Source organism: Salvelinus namaycush, chromosome 14 (assembly GCF_016432855.1).
Source record: "Salvelinus namaycush isolate Seneca chromosome 14, SaNama_1.0, whole genome shotgun sequence".
NCBI classification, from domain to species: domain Eukaryota; kingdom Metazoa; phylum Chordata; class Actinopteri; order Salmoniformes; family Salmonidae; genus Salvelinus; species Salvelinus namaycush.
Genome location: NC_052320.1, coordinates 6,676,583 through 6,693,487, shown reverse-complemented (window position 1 = coordinate 6,693,487; position 16,905 = coordinate 6,676,583). Strand labels below are relative to the sequence as shown.

General features: G+C 39.3%; 1 long non-coding RNA gene across 1 annotated transcript; it reads right to left on the bottom strand.

The window, feature by feature from the left end:
• Positions 1 to 14,340: 14,340 nt before the first annotated feature.
• Positions 14,341 to 15,715, bottom strand: LOC120059068. Its single transcript, XR_005478091.1, has 4 exons — positions 15,357 to 15,715; positions 15,058 to 15,213; positions 14,736 to 14,823; positions 14,341 to 14,609 (listed from the first exon to the last, which is right to left on the bottom strand). It is a non-coding gene; the product is annotated as an uncharacterized LOC120059068 (long non-coding RNA).
• Between the last annotated feature and the right edge of the window lie 1,190 nt (positions 15,716 to 16,905).

Sequence of the window (16,905 nt, the reverse complement as noted above, 5' to 3'; positions counted from 1 at the left end):
TAATTCTAGATCTATATTGGTTCTGGTATCAGTTTGAGTTTGAACAGTCTAATTCTAGTTCTCAGTTGGTTCTGGTATCAGTTTGAGTTTGAACAGTCTAATTCTAGATCTATATTGGTTCTGGTATCAGTTTGAGTTTGAACAGTCTAATTCTAGATCTCCGTTGGTCCTGGTATCAGTTTTAGTTTGAACAGTCTAATTCTAGATCTATATTGGTTCTGGTATCAGTTTTAGTTTGAACAGTCTAATTCTAGATCTATATTGGTTCTGGTATCAGTTTTAGTTTGAACAGTCTAATTCTAGATCTATATTGGTTCTGGTATCAGTTTGAGTTTGAACAGTCTAATTCTAGATCTCCATTGGGTCTGGTATCAGTTTTAGTTTGAACAGTCTAATTCTAGATCTCCATTGGTTCTGGTATCAGTTTTAGTTTGAACAATCTAATTCTAGATCTCTGTTGGTTCTGGTATCAGTTTTAGTTTGAACAGTCTAATTCTAGATCTCTGTTGGTTCTGGTATCAGTTTTAGTTTGAACAGTCTAATTCTAGATCTATATTGGTTCTGGTATCAGTTTGAGTTTGAACAGTCTAATTCTAGATCTATATTGGTTCTGGTATCAGTTTGAGTTTGAACAGTCTAATTCTAGATCTATATTGGTTCTGGTATCAGTTTTAGTTTGAACAGTCTAATTCTAGATCTCCGTTGGTTCTGGTATCAGTTTTAGTTTGAACAGTCTAATTCTAGTGCTCCGTTGGTTCTGGTATCAGTTTGAGTTTGAACAGTCTAATTCTAGATCTATATTGGGTCTGGTATCAGTTTTAGTTTGAACAGTCTAATTCTAGATCTCCGTTGGTTCTGGTATCAGTTTTAGTTTGAACAGTCTAATTCTAGATCTCTGTTGGTTCTGGTATCAGTTTTAGTTTGAACAGTCTAATTCTAGATCTCTGTTGGTTCTGGTATCAGTTTTAGTTTGAACAGTCTAATTCTAGATCTCTGTTGGTTCTGGGATCAGTTTTAGTTTGAAAAGTCTTGTAAACTGAAGGCTCAAGGTTTTACTTTATTTTTTGTCACTCTTATCCTGTATTTAGTGTCGGGGATAGAGGGATAGATGGGACTGTTAAAGATAGAGCACTGCTGTTGTAATCAGTATATATTTCTGTATACCCATTAAACCTTGTCAAATGGACAAAGGTCACAGTTGTTGTTCAGTACATGAGCTACAATACTCTCACAGAACTCTGAAATATACAGTACCGAGAGGTTCCTACTTCCTACCTGACCTCTGACCACATTCTCATTATGAGAAAGGATCAGTTCTGTCAGCTCCTCCTGAAGCACAGAGATCTCTTGGTCTTTCTTCACCTCTTCAAACTGACAGGTGAGTGATTTCCTTACCTAACATCAGTATGTTCGGCTCCTTTCAAAAGAGGGGTTATAATACTACAACTACAGTCAATACCGACCTCCAATATGATGCTGGGTACCTGGTTTTCCTGGGAGTGTGGAGGGGTCCAGCAAGTCCTTCCCAGGAGCAGACTTACATAACATTATGTAACAGTATAGCTTGAGTCGCTCTCCTCGCCCCGAACCAGGGACCCTCTGCACACATCAACAACAGCCACCCACGAAGCATCTTTACCCATCGTGCCACAAAAGCCGAGGCCCTTGCAGAGCAAGGGGAACAACTACTTCAGGTCTCAGAGCGAGTGAGGTCACCGATTGAAACGCTATTAGCGCGCACCACCGTTAACTAGCTAGCCATTTCACATCGGTTATAAACCACCAACAGGAAATGTTTACTAACTGTATTTTTTGGATGTTAAGAAAGTTTGTGTAGCATATTATTGTAGAAAGGAATGATAGAAGTCGCCTATCCTAATAATAATTTAGATGTTAGAAGGTCAGTACTTATGTTTACATTTTACCAAGATCATATATCTCTATGGTTATTACATAGACGGTTTAAACATTCCATCTCAAAGAATACAGTTTTTCTAGGAGACTGCCATCATAGAGATGAAACACGTTCTATCTCTATGGCTGCTGATGTCATAGAGTGGTTGTTACATAGAATATAATGAATTGCCAGGATTAGAGGTTCCAAGCCAGTTATATTCATTCTATTTATATGGGTTGTTAGCCTACCACAGAGATCCTATTAAATTATGTAAATCTAAACAATGGTGTTTGAGGGGGCCAATCAGAATGAATGAGAATGAACATGCATTGCTTCATTCTAAGAACAGTCCTCAACGTGTATGCCTTACTGCTTCAATGCAGCATTATTGATTGTATTTCGTGTTTTATTTTATTACAGGATTATTAAATTGCAGGATAAATGTTCTTTAAAAACAAGAAAACATACATTGAATATGGATTCACAATGGGGCTAATATCCACTCAGAATAAACATTATCCCTTTTGATAACCTATGGGTATTTAAATCTAATATTAGTTTATAGTGTGTTGGGTTATCCTACAGACACAGACATGGTACTTGAAGATGAAACGGAGGTTATTAATAACTTGGTACACTGTTTAGATTGAGCACATCTAAGCGAAATCTATACTTTGTCATGACAATATTAGCGGATGGATGTGTGGCCATACTATCTATTGGCTGATTTGGCGGTCTGGAGGGTAGGTCATTGTTTTGAAAGCGTTATGAAATGTGATAGCGTTCAATCCTGTATCTCCAGTGACAATAATTCTATAGCCTAGCTGTGATGCGTTCATACACGATGTCCAGATTTTCACAGGCGGACCATTTACAAGTTAAATCACGGGGGGAAATGTATTTTACCCACTGATAGAACATAGGCTTTCACCAAATTGATTTGTATTTCTGGGGTGGCTTATCCATTTAAACTGTATAGTGGATTATCAGTAGGTTGCCTCCCACTTTTCGCAAATGTTATTTGGAAAGTCAGTGAAAGTAAAATAGTCAAACTGTGAACCAAGACCGGGTAAGATACAGATTATTTGTGGACATGTAGAAATAGCCTACTTAACATGTTCAGTGCAGTAACTAAAAAAATAATTAAATACTTTAATCTTGATGAATGACTGTATTTGTAATTTTACGACAAGGCTGTTCTCTCCCTTTTGTTTTCAACGTCTGTTCTGCCTCTGGTGACTCAACAGCTTTTTAATTTGAACGTGTGGTGCTAAACTCAATCGAATTGTCCCTGTTCTTGAAAAATGAAAAGTTTTGGCCTTCTCATTTTGAAAGAAAAATAATTACAATTTTGCTTGTTTGCAACAAAAAAAACGGACAAAATAATATAGCGAACGTCAGAAGCCCTGACTTGGCCTGGCTGTACTGTACACTCTAATAGTAAAAGATTGCTGGAGTATCCTTTAGGGGTTCTTCAAATTGAAACCGTGGAGAACCTCTATAAATTCTTTTAAGAACCCTTTAATATGGTTCTTCAAATAACCCCTTTTAATGGATCGTCGAATAACGTTTTGGGGTACATTCTTTAACTCCCCCCTCCCCTATTATTAATAATAATACACATAACAATAACAACAACAACACAACATTTCAGTTGTCAGTGTTAATTATGATTTTAGTGGCAAAGCAGAATGAAAAATTCAAAATGAGAAAAATTTCCAGCCGAGCCCCAAGTCCAATGGATATATACTCTGTGGTGTTGATGTTAGTGTTTATGTTCTCCGTATCCATAGCCAGAATGGTGGTGATCGAACAGGTTTCCTGTTGTATTCATCAGAGGTGTAGGGAGGGTGAAGTGTGTGAATCCCAAAAATTACAATTATACAGATGTTTTTTTTTTAAACGTGCGAATGGCAGTATTTATACCTTGGTTTTTGTGGTAAATGTGAATTTAAAAAACTATTCACTTTTGATTATGGTTTTTATACACATACCTTGTCCATAATGTAGAGGCCTCTGGGATTCTCATTGAAGAGGTAAGGGAGGCTGCTGTGACTGAGTCCTATAAGGTTTTAGAGAAACCAAAATTAACTGTAGATGATGTGATCTGCACAACATACCAATGTGTACAATACCTTTGTGTGCCTCCTGGTCAGTATACCTGCAGACTCAGACACACACAACAGTGAGAGGTATAGTCATCTGCACCCAATGCAGCTATAACCTTCAACATGATCTTACCTCTTTGTTGATTTGATATCCATTCAGTTGTCCATTTTATGTTTTATAAATTATTTTAAAAGGGAGAAAGTGTCAAACACGGCAATTTTTTACAAATATGAAAAGATAGAGGGTATGATCATAAAACAGTATAAATTTAGATCATACAAGGGAGAAACCTTACCTTACATTGAGGAAATCTTTACATTTTACAGTTAAGTGCCTACACCTGTTGTCATCTCAAATTCAAATCCAAATGTTTCAGTTGGGCAGTTCCTGCAAGAACCCCCACCACCTAAAGAGGTTCCTCGACTGACCCCACCTCCTTTGGGGTTCTTGGAAGAACATTTTTGGGGGCATTTTTCAGAGCCAAGAACCATGAGGAACTTGGAGGAACTTTTAGGATCTTAGAAGAACGCTTGATGGAACGCTAACTTTTAGAGTGTAGATATTCATCGTTATTTTGGCCTGCTGCCAGGTGTAGGACATTGCTCCATGCATGTGTAACAGTATAATTTTAGTACGTCCCCTCGCCCCGACCTCGGGCGCGAACCAGGGACCCTCTGCACACATCAACAACAGTCACCCACGAAGCATTGTTACCCATCGCTCAACAAAAGCCGCGGCTCTGCAAGGGGAACCACTACTTCTAGGTTTCAGAGCAAGTGACGTAACCGACTGAAAGGCTTGTAGCTCGCACCACCGCTAACTAGCTAGCCATTTCACATCCGTTACACATGGGCATATTGGCCATCTGACAATTCTGGCAAATGCCAGAAAGGCCAAACCAGTTTTTATTGGGGTGGGTTGGTGAAAAAATAAATAATATTTTTTTAATTTATTTATACAAAAACACATGGCCTGCGGGTCATGAGCCTGTTTTTGATGACTTTTGTACAATTTCTCTGTTGTCATAATAATCTATATTGAGCACTTGGCTGACCAGTAGGCAAGACCGCCCCTGAGCTGAAGTGGCACACATTCAAAGTCAAACAGGTAACAAAAACAGTGATACATACAGTACCGGTCAAAAGTACACACCTACTCATTCCAGGGTTTTTCTTTATTTTTACTATTTTCTACATTGTAGAATAACAGTGAAGACATCAAAACTATGAAGTAACACATATGGAATCATGTCGTAACCAAAAAAGTGTTAAAGAAAATACAAATATATTTCAGAATTGAGGTTCTTCAAAGTTGCCACCCTTTGTCTTGATGACAGCTTTGCACACTCTTGGAATTCTCTCAACCAGCTCCATAAGGAAGTCACAAATGCTTTAAAATTAACAGGAGTGCCTTGTCAAAAGCTAATTTGAGGAATTTCTTTCCTTCTTAATGCGTTTGAACCAAGCAGTTGTGTTGTGACAAGGTAGGGGTGGTATACAGAAGAAACCCCTATTTGGTAAAAGACCAAGTCCATATTATTTCAAGAAAAGCTCAAATATGCAGAGAGAAACCTCAGTCCATCATTACTTTAAGACATGAAGCTCAATCAATCAGGAATATTTCAAGAACTTTGAAAGTTTCTTCAAGTGCAGTCGTAAAAACCATCAAGCACTTTGATGAAACTCATGACGACCGCCACAGGAAAGGAAGACCCAGAGTTACCTCTGCTGCAGTGGATAAGTTCAGTAGAGTTACCAGCCTCAGAAATTGCAGCCCAAATAAATGCTTCACAGAGTTCAAGTAACAGACACATCTCAACATCAACTGTTCAGAGGAGACTGCGTGAATCAGGCCTTCAATGTCGAATTGCTGCAAAGAAACCACTACTAAAGGACACCAATAATAAGAAGAGACTTGCCTGGGCCAAGAAACATGAGCAATGGACATTAGACCGGTGGAAATCTGTCCTTTGGTCTGATGAGTCCAAATTTGAGATTTTTGGTTCCAACCGCCGTGTCTTTGTGACGCAGAGTAGGTGAACGGACAATCTCTGCATGTGTGGTTCCCACTGTGAAGCATGGAGGGGGTGGTGTAATGGTGTGGGGGTGCTTTGCTGGTGACACTGTCTGTGATTTATTTAGAATTCAAGACACACTTAACCAGCATGGCAACCACAGCATTCTGCAACGATACGCCCGCCATCCCATCTGGTGTGCGCTTAGTGAGACTATCATTTGTTTTGTCAACAGAACAATGACCCAACACACCTCCAGGCTGTTCAAGGGCTATTTGACCAAGATGAAGAGTGAATGGAGTGCTGCATCAGAGGACCTCGCCTCCACAATTTCCGACCTCATCCCAATTGATATGATTTGGGATGTGTTAGACCACAGAGTGAAGGAAAAGCAGCCAACAAGTGCTCAGCATATGTGGGAACTATTTCAAGGCTGTTGGAAAATCATTCCAGGTGAAGCTGGTTGAGAGAATGCCAAGAGTGTGCAAAGCTGTCATCAAGGCAAAGGGTGGCTACATTTTGATTTGTTTAACACTTATTTATTTAAAAAAATTACACCCCCAACAGTGGGAATGCAGATGACACGCATATTATGCACATAGAAACACATTGGGCTTATTCAGGACAGATTTTGGCAAGAATGAGTCCTCTTGCTTCACCTTTTCCTCTCTGCTGAAACTAGCGAGCGAAACAGCACCCCTCTGTTTTACTGTATGTATCCCAATGTAGCTGATTCTGTCTGGCCAGAAAAGTATGACATGTTATACTCTTTTGATCAGATCAGAGTATGTGAGCGGAGCTGGAGCAGAGCGTGCTCAAGTTGACTGGATCTTTGTGTGAGATTCCCAAAGGCTGGAGCGTCGAGCTTCTTGCCCGCTCCAATTTCGCTCCAGCAGTGCTCACTTCAGGAGCTTGGGGCATGCCCGCCCCAGCATGCATTTGTAGTCTACGTTTTGCTGCTGTCATGGAGTTCGCTAAATATTTTCATAAAGAAACTGATAAAAAACACAGGTGCTAAATCAAGGTGACTTACAAAGATGAGGTCAAAGAGCAAGAGAGGGAGTGCGGTGATGTAGTGTCCACTGGTATGTTTAAGGCTTGGATGCCACCTGCTGGTATGGTGCTAAACTGTTAAGTTACAGACCGAATGCCATAGTTCTATGTGCAGGATATGGAAGCTGGCTACATGAAACCTCCACAACTAAAGGATCATTGTGGTATCTGAAAAGACAGTTATCCCAAAAGTATGATGGTGTACTTACTATGTGCACATGCTAAAAGAAAGGAACGAGGTAGGCCTGGCATATTCCCACGTTCAAAGAGCTTTCCGATTTGATTGGATTATTTTGCGTAAAAACCTTTAGGCCAAACTATAGAAAAGTTTTGAAAAATAACTCTGCATCTCTGCCCAGCCTGGCAAGAGTGGCCGAAAGGGTGTTTAGCACCCCCAGTGGCTCTGCAAGTGTGGAGAGAATATTCTCCGCTGCTGGCCGGCTCTTACAGGCACCATCGCATGAGTCTGCATCAGTCTGGAGGCAGAGGCTCCCTTCCTGCTTTGACGTCCAAAACTACAAGCCACTTGTTGACGTTGTCAATTGCGAGGCATCGTCTGGGAGGTACTTTGTTCAGTTGATAAAGATGTCATTGAAACAATACAACTGGACATTAGTAAATGTATTGGTAATGCTACCGATGGAGCTGCAAACATACAAGACCAGTACAATGGTTTCTCTGCCTTGCTATCCTCACACTCTCCCAACCAAGTACATGTGGTGTTACACACACGTCCTGACTCTTGTGAAGACAGACACAATAGGAGTAATTATGGCTGTTCTCTCTACTAAATAAGCAGTGTTCATTCCAGAGTCCTACCAAAGAATCAATGTGTGGGGAAAAAAGAGCCTGGACACTCCCACAGACGTCTCTCTCCTATAGGAGAAACACGCTGGTGGGCCAAGGATGTATTCTTTGGCGACCTACAAAATGCTCTGTTTGTGGATGTAATTCTCACCTCGATGGCTATTGAAGAGATGGCAGGTCAAAGGCCAACTGTACGTGTCAAGGTCAGAGCATTAACAGATTCCCTGCTCAAGGTACAACACAATCTTCACTGCCCAAACAGTTCTGTCTATATTTGAGAAAACGTCCCCTCTCTCCAAGTACCTACAAACCAGTGGCATGGACATCCTGACAGTAGGATGGTATTGGGAACACAAGAGGCTCTGCAAAATAATGTGAGGGACTTGCTGTGAAGAGGGCTGCAAACAGCTTTGTGCAGTGGTCCACTGACAAGCTGCAAGAACAGGATGAACACACCGAACTGGAAGTGCAAGCTGAGATGCCTCAGAAGAGAACAAAGAAAAGGAAGACCATGCCATGATACCATGATAGGGATGCAGAGAGGCCATGATACCATGATAGGGATGCAGAGAGGGTCAACAAGACTAAGGTGCACTATGTCATCATGGAAACAGTCACTGAGAGCATCTGTCAGCTCTTGCTGACACCAGGCACGTTGTACACAGACTTTACTCATCTGGACCCCAGCAGGTTCTCAGAGATACAATATAATGGATTGCCCCAGACATCACTTGCAAATCTCTTGCTTGAGTTTGACAGCCGAGCAGATGTCAGCACTTTGCAGTGTGAGTTGACTAGTTTTGCCGGTCAATGGGAGAGACTGAAAACATCAGCAGTGGAGAAGTACACAACCAGGACTGTGAGTGAGATACCTGCAGATGGACATGATGAAGAATACGTGGAGATGATGAATACAAGTTGTTCAACATGTAAGAACTGTGCTGTATGTTGTTATCAACGTCTACGGTGGTACAGAGGCTTGTTGACAGAGGCTTACCATGTTGTAGGCCTGGGGTACAAGTTCCTATCCACCCTGTCTGTCATCCGGGTTGCCTGTGAGAGGAGCTTCTCAACTCTCAAATTCATACAACATAGACTCCGAAGCACCCTATCCTACAATCACTTGGAGGCATTTACTCTGATGGCAGCTTAAAAGGAAATCCTTATGGTCCTGGATACAGACGATGTCATTGACAGGGTGACAGAGAAGAACTGCTGTGACACCTGCTGACAAAAGGGTAGAGAGGGCAGGGTGACAGCAGAGGAGAATAAGAAGAAACAGACAGACGGACGGACGGACGGACCGGACCGGACGGACAACTGAGGAGAATTACAGACAGACAGGCTGACAGACTGACAACAAAGTTACAGACAGAGTGACAACAAAGTTACAGACAGAGTTACAGACAGAGTGACAACAAAGTTACAGACAGAGTTAAAGACAGAGTGACAGATCAGAACAAGGAGAATCACAGACAGACGGACAGTGACAGCAGAGATGCAGAGACAGACGGACAGTGACAGCAGAGATGCAGAGACAGACAGCACAACAGGGATAAAACAGACTCAGAGGCCCAGTTATAGTGGTGAGTTGTATCTCCAGACTCCAGTGGTGTTTTAACATGTATTTGTTTTAAACATGAGCTGGTTAAAAAGAGCTGGTTAAAAAGGAGGGAGACCATGTTTCTTCACTCACTGGTACAGTAACGTTTGGGAATCTCTGTACTATAGTGTACTACTGATGTTATACACTGCAGGTTAGGTTAAGGTTAGGAAAGAGGTTAGGGTTTGCGGAAATGCTCTCCTAACCTGCTACAAAAATCACTTCCGGTCGTAGCTGTATCAAGTGTCAAAGATGGCAACATTCTCTAATAACTACATGTCTAATTCTGTTTCATGCTTCTCAAAGTTGATAACTAGCTTATTCATTTTTTCTTCAGTGATTAAATTCAGTAAGATATCATCATTTACTAATTGAAAGAATTATATTTACATGTACTAAAATACATGATTTCAACAGGTCAGTTCATCTCGATACTTCAAAACTCCTAAGAACTTCACAAATCCAGTGTGTGGGTCTTCCAGTGAGTTGGAGAGGATTGAGGAACCATGGCATAGATGGAAACCTTGATATGGACTGTGAGGGAAACTTTTCTGATTTGCTTGGCATGTTTAAAAAACAGTTATCAATGTAAATATTAAATATTATTAGCCTAGTAGTTCTGTCCATTTTAAAGAAACCTTTTAGAAAACACGTGGTGGAGAGATGTACATTTTCACTAGGTCAGCGTTTCCCAAACTCGGTCCTAGGGCCCCTAAAGGGTGCACATTTAGTTTTTGGCCCTTGCCCTACACAGCTGATTCAGATAATGAACTCATCATCAAGCTTTGATTATTTGAGTCAGCTGTGTAGTGCTAGGGCGACAACCAAAACTTTCACCCCTTTGGGTCCCCAAGACCGAGTTAAGGAAACGCTGACCTAGATTATCTTGGGTTTGGTGTCACAACTTTAAAGACAAAATAAAATCACACCAGGGGGCGCCAACACACTCACAAAATACTGTTTAAAATGGTCCCACATAATTACTATAATTTATTTGAAATGTGAATATTTGAGTTAGAATTTTGTTAACTACTTCTGTAAGTTTTATGAATACACACCATCAGTTTAGATTTTTGTGATTTGTTTTCTGACATTTTCTCTACTTCCAGATAACTATTGTATTGGTGCATGTAAGCATTGGATGCTGTATTGCATGTGGTAGAGCCGAGTACAGAATAGGGGATGAATGTTGTCTCATGTGTTGGCCAGGTAAGGACCCTCTTTTTTCATCATATAAATCACCAGACGTTAATACATCATCAACACCAACATATGACTTTTATCCTTCTAAACATTGAACACTGTTTCACATAATGATCCAACCATCTATAAAATAGGTGATAGATATTGCATAATGTGTGGTCTCTGGTAAGGACCTTGTGTATTTTTATGAGGGGTTAATTATAATAATAACAACAATAATATTTATGATAATAATAATACCAAAACATCATTATTTTCTGGTTCTCTTTTCAACAGGACATCATGTGCATAGTCATTGCACCAAATTTACAAGTATACCTGTCTGTGTGCTCTGTATTGACTCCACGTTCATTGATGAGCCCAGTGGTAAAACAACATGCAACAACTGTACCACATGTGATCCAGGTGAGAATTCTGTGTTCTGGGCATAAACACTGTGCTACTTTACTATATCATCTGTTGTTTTGATGAAATACAACAGACTTTACATTTAGCTTCAGATAACAAGTGACATTTGGTGGCTTTGTTTTATCTTGGCCAGGTCGCAGTTGTAAATGAGAACTTGTTCTCAACTGGCCTACTTTGTTAAATAAAGGTGAAATAAATATATTTATATTTTTAAAACATGTTTTCTCTATAGGTTTGAAGGTAAAGCAGTCATGTAGACCTTCATCAGACACTGTCTGTGGGACACTGGAGGGGTTCTACTGTCTAGACCCAACTAAGGATGGTTGTAGAGCAGCCCAGAGACACAGCAGCTGTAAACCTGGTCAATACATCAGCCACACAGGTTTGTTTTCTGTCTCACTCATTATACTAGTTGTGTTGTAATAATTCAATTGAGTCAAGTTGGTAACTTCAGTGTGAATAATCATTAAGAGTTAATGGAATTAAATTAGTAGGGGAAAAAACGAAATGCAATTATGTATTTATGCAGGAACAGCATCTACAGATAATGTGTGTGCTGACTGCCCTGGTGATACTTATTCAGATGGGTTATTTACAGCCTGCCAGCCACACACAGAGTAAGTTCACATATGTTAACATAAATCAAAAGTCTAAGATAAATAATACAATATACTTAAGTACAAATCTACAACGGGAAGTTGAATGATCAAATTGTTGTCGCAGACTGTTATATTATGTGTTACAGGTGTAAATCCTTAGGTCTTCAAGAACTTAGACCAGGAACTCATTTGTCCAATTCTGAATGTGGAACACAATCCTCACAAATAGAACCTGGAATCATCATTGGTGTTGTTCTGGCATCAGTCCTAATAGCTCCTGCTATAATAATAATAATAAGAAGAAGAAGAAGAAGAAGAAGAATTCTAAGGAGGAGAAAAAGTCCAACACCAGTGACTTTTTCTCCAGTGACAGTAAATACTGTAGAGGTATGTTGATATAATCCCTTTACACTTGTGTGTATAAGGTAGTAGTTGTGGAATTGTTAGGTTAGATTACTTGTTGGTTATTACTGCATTGTCGGAACTAGAAGCACAAGCATTTCGCTACACTCGCATTAACATCTGCTAACCATGTGTATGTGACAAATAAAATTTGATTTGATCATTACAAATGCTACCTGAGGTACGTCCAGATTCTGTACACTGTGGTAAATGTGATCTAGATTCAAATGTTTCTTAAAGTTGGTTTCTGGCATATTACTGTTGCTAAATAGGATTTTATGAGGGTTGCCAGATTGGAGTTAAACACTGTATTTGTCAGTGTTTTTGTGCACTAGTATCCCAAAGTATTAAGTGAAAACAAACATAGAAAACAGTACTGGCATCAATGAAAAAAAAAGAAAAAGGTAAGGCTATTATATTATAATTATTTCGGTGACAACCTGGTTGATTAATAATATTGGGTTGACAATGCAGATAGTCCGGGTAGCCATTTGATTAGCTGTTCAGGAGTCTTATGGCTTGGGTGTAGAAGCTGTTAATAAGCCTTTTGGACCTAGACTTGGAGCTCCGGCACCGCTTGCCATGCGGTAGCAGAGAGAACGTCTATGACTAGGGTGGCTGGAGTTTTTGACAATTTTGACACCGGTTAGCCTATGCAAATAAATAGGAAAACATTCACAGCTTATTAATAGGACAACATTTAGCGTAATTGGGAACACATATGGCGCAGGGAGAAGTCAAAGGATCCTAGTCAGGCAATTTTTTGTGAAATCCAGATTAAATATATGGCTTCATGTGTATCAAATCTGTAGCCGATAGTGGGCTAAATCAATGAGACATATAGCTGAAACGTGCAGGCTTTGTCGTGATCTGTGATCAAAATAGGCGCGTGTGTTTTTGGTTCCGTTTAGGCTAAGGTTATGTGTAAAAACGCAGCTGCACTGAAATGTATAGCCTGATTCAATGCGATTCTCCTGAATAAAAACATGTTAACCTTTCTAGCGCAGGCGTTCCGCTAGCGGAACCCCTCGACAACATTCCGCTGAAAAGGCAGCGCGCAAAATTCTAAAATATTTTTCTAGAAATATGTAACTTTCACACATTAACATGTCCAATACAGCAAATGAAAGATAAACTTCTTGTTAATCTACTCATCATGTCCGATTTCAAAAAGGCTTTACAGCGAAAGCACAACATATGATTATGTTAGGTCAGAGCCAAGTCACAAAAACACACAGCCATTTTTCCAGCCAAAGATAGGAGTCACAAAAAGCAGAAATATAGATAAAATGAATCACTAACCTTTGATGATCTTCATCAGATGACACTCATAGGACATCATGTTACACAATACATGTATGTTTTGTTCAATAATGTGCATATTTATATCTGTTTTATATCTGTTTACATTGGCGCGTTACGTGCAGTAATGTTTTGATTCCAAAACATCCGGTGATTTTGCAGATAACCACATCAAATCCCAGAAATACTCATAATAAACATTGATAAAAGATACAAGTGTTATTCACAGAATTAAAGATAGATTTCTCCTTAATGCAACCGCTGTGTCAGATTTCAAAAAAACTTTACAGAAAAAGCATAATCTGAGTACGGCGCTCAGAGCCCAAACCAGCCAAAGAAATCAGCAGCTCCAACACCACAGAAGAAGATCTCCTGACAGCTGAAACTGGAAGGGATATTTTTGAAGCGGGCATCCTCCATGCATTTCAAATAATAAACACTTACGGCAATTGTACATACTGTTGTAATCGCCAATCAGAATGCTACAACCAAACAGACTGACCTGCCTATTTAATCTCACCTCCAGGGTTACACTAGAACAGAGTAAAGTCCTTGAGTGTGGCTGTAACTGTTAAACTTGTACGCCATCTCATGGAATGACATGTAAATTAATTTAGGCTACTGCTGGAATCAATTCACTAGTGGCCTAAGTCTTTTTTTAAATTGAGCAACACATTTTTATTTGTCAAAAAGCAAAAAATAAGGCACACTTTTGTATTGGTCACATGCGCCGAATACAACCGGTGTAGACCTTACTGTGAAATGCTTACTTACAAGTCCTTAACCAACAATGCAGTTCAAGAAATAGTTAAGAAAATATTTACTGAATACACTAAAGTAAATTTTTAAATAAAAAGTAACAATAAAATAACAATAATTAAGCTATATACAGGGGGTACCAGTACCGAGTCAATGTGCGGGGGTACAGGTTAGTCGAGGTAATATGTAGGTAGGAGTAAAGTGACTATGCATAGGTAAAACCGGGTGGCCATTTGATTAAATGTTCAGCAGTCTTAACAGCAGAAGCTGTTAAGGATCCTTCTGGACCTTCTTCCCACCATTATACATAAGAAAGCCCCTCCAGCTAATATAATGACAACTGCCAGGGCAACAATTCTGCTTCTAGCTGTGGAATGGGATAGCTGTGGTCCACACTCTGAATCCGACCAAGGAGTTCCTGGTTTAATTTCCTGAAGTCCCAAGGATTCACATCTATAAACAGATCAATACTGGCCATTAATGGTTCATTTATAACTTGGTGATACATCTTTCAGTTTTAGATTTGTGTTAGGTAAATTTGTATTTCGGGAAAAAACTAATTGTGCACGCCACACTTACCCAGTGTGTGGCTGGCAGGCTGTTAATGAACCATCTGAATAGGTGTCACCAGTACAGTCAGAACACACAGTATCTGTAGATGTAGTTCCTGCATAAACGGAGGATTAAAATATAAGTTTAAATAAAAATAATTTAAGAATTGTCTTCCCAAAACAAACTTGTGACCATCGTACTTAAACTTTCCCCATGTACTAATCTTGACTCTGGATTTTAATTGTCTAATGATTTCAATCAAATAATCAGCTACTTTTAATTCAGTAGAATAACTTGGCACACTAGAAATCATGACGAAATCATGTTGAATACTTGAAAGGAGACCAACCTGTGTGATGGATGTATTGACCAGGTTTACAGCTTCTGTGTTTCTGGGCTATTTTACAACCATTTTTGTTTGAGAACCAACAAAAGAACCCCTCCAGTGGCTCACAAAAATCATCTGATTGTGATGTGCATGGCTGTTTCACCCTCAAACCCAAATCTATGAAGAACATGTTTCATTCATTATCTTAAGCAAACATATTAAGCCAGTCAAATATCAATAATAAATCACATCTGATATAACCTGTAGCACATGACGTCAGTATTAATGTCTGGCTGTTATAAATGTAGAACAACTCTCACCTGAATCACAGCTGGAACATGGTGCACATTTCATGAGACCATTGGGCTCATCAAGGAATGTAGAATCAATACAGGACACACAGGAGGTAGTGGTGAATTCAGTGCAATGCTTATGTACATGATTTCCTGGGGAATAGAAAATCACAATGTCATGTTTTTCTATTGGTGTTGATCATTTATGAACCTCTGGTGATGATGTAAAGAGAGGTTCCTTACCTGGTGAACACATGAGACAACATGTATCCTCTATTCTGTACTCAGCTCTACCACATGCAATACAGGATCCAATGCTTACAAGCACCAATATAATAGTTCTCTGGAAGCAGAGAAAATGTCAACAAATTCCCAAAATCAAAACTGATGTGTATTTATAAAACGTACAGAACTAGTTAGCACAATTCTAACCAATATATTCTAATTTGAAATATAATGTAATTATGTAGGACCAGGTGGGTCTTCCGTCAGTGAGGTGGCACCCCCCCTGGTGTGTAAGAATTGAGCATACTGTGTAGTGCCAGGAATGTATGCTGTGTGAAACATGCCATGCCACAAAATGTAAATAACAGAAATGTTTCACTTACAGTCCATATCAAGCTTTCAAACTGTTCCATGGTCTGTCAATCCTCACCTACTCACTGGAAGACACACACACCGGATTTGTTAAATTCTTAAGAGTTACAGAGTATGATGAACTGACCTGAAGACTTCATCAAAACTAATTGGAATATGAGTGGATCTATGAGCGCTTAACAGAAATAGTCAAAAAGGTTGTAGTAAAATAGACATGTGAGGTGGATACACAACTGGTTAACAAGAATAATAGTTTGTGCCTCTGATCAAAAACTCTGTTTGCAAGTTAAAACTGGTGTCTGGCAGGTTTATAAAAAACCCTCATTTAATTATTACATGGACAGCTGGACAACTAGAATACTTACCATGTGTTACCAGGTTAATAAAATACCCTCATTTAATTATTACATGGACAGCTGGACAACTAGAATACTCACCATGTGTTACCAGGTTAATAAAATACCCTCATTTAATTATTACATGGACAGCTGGACAACTAGAATACTCACCATGTGTTACCAGGTTAATAAAATACCCTCATTTAATTATTACATGGAGAGCTGGACAACTAGAATACTCACCATGTGTTACCAGGTTAATAAAATACCCTCATTTAATTATTACATGGACAGCTGGACAACTAGAATACTCACCATGTGTTACCAGGTTAATAAAATACCCTCATTTAATTATTACCTGGACAGTTGGACAACTGGAATACTCACCATGTGTTACCAGGTTCATGGAAAAAAAAGTGAACTCAAATAAAAATCTCCAAGTTTAAAATTAATATGAACTCCAGCACACTCTCAGTCTTGATGCTTCCAACAATGTAATGGATCACAATGCAATGGATGTACTAATGTATTGATCCATTCAGTTGTTGGAAGCATCAAGATTGCCAGTGTGCTGGAGTTTTTCTTATTGAAAACACAACCATAGAAAAGTATTTTTTCACTGACGATATGAAGTTGAATTT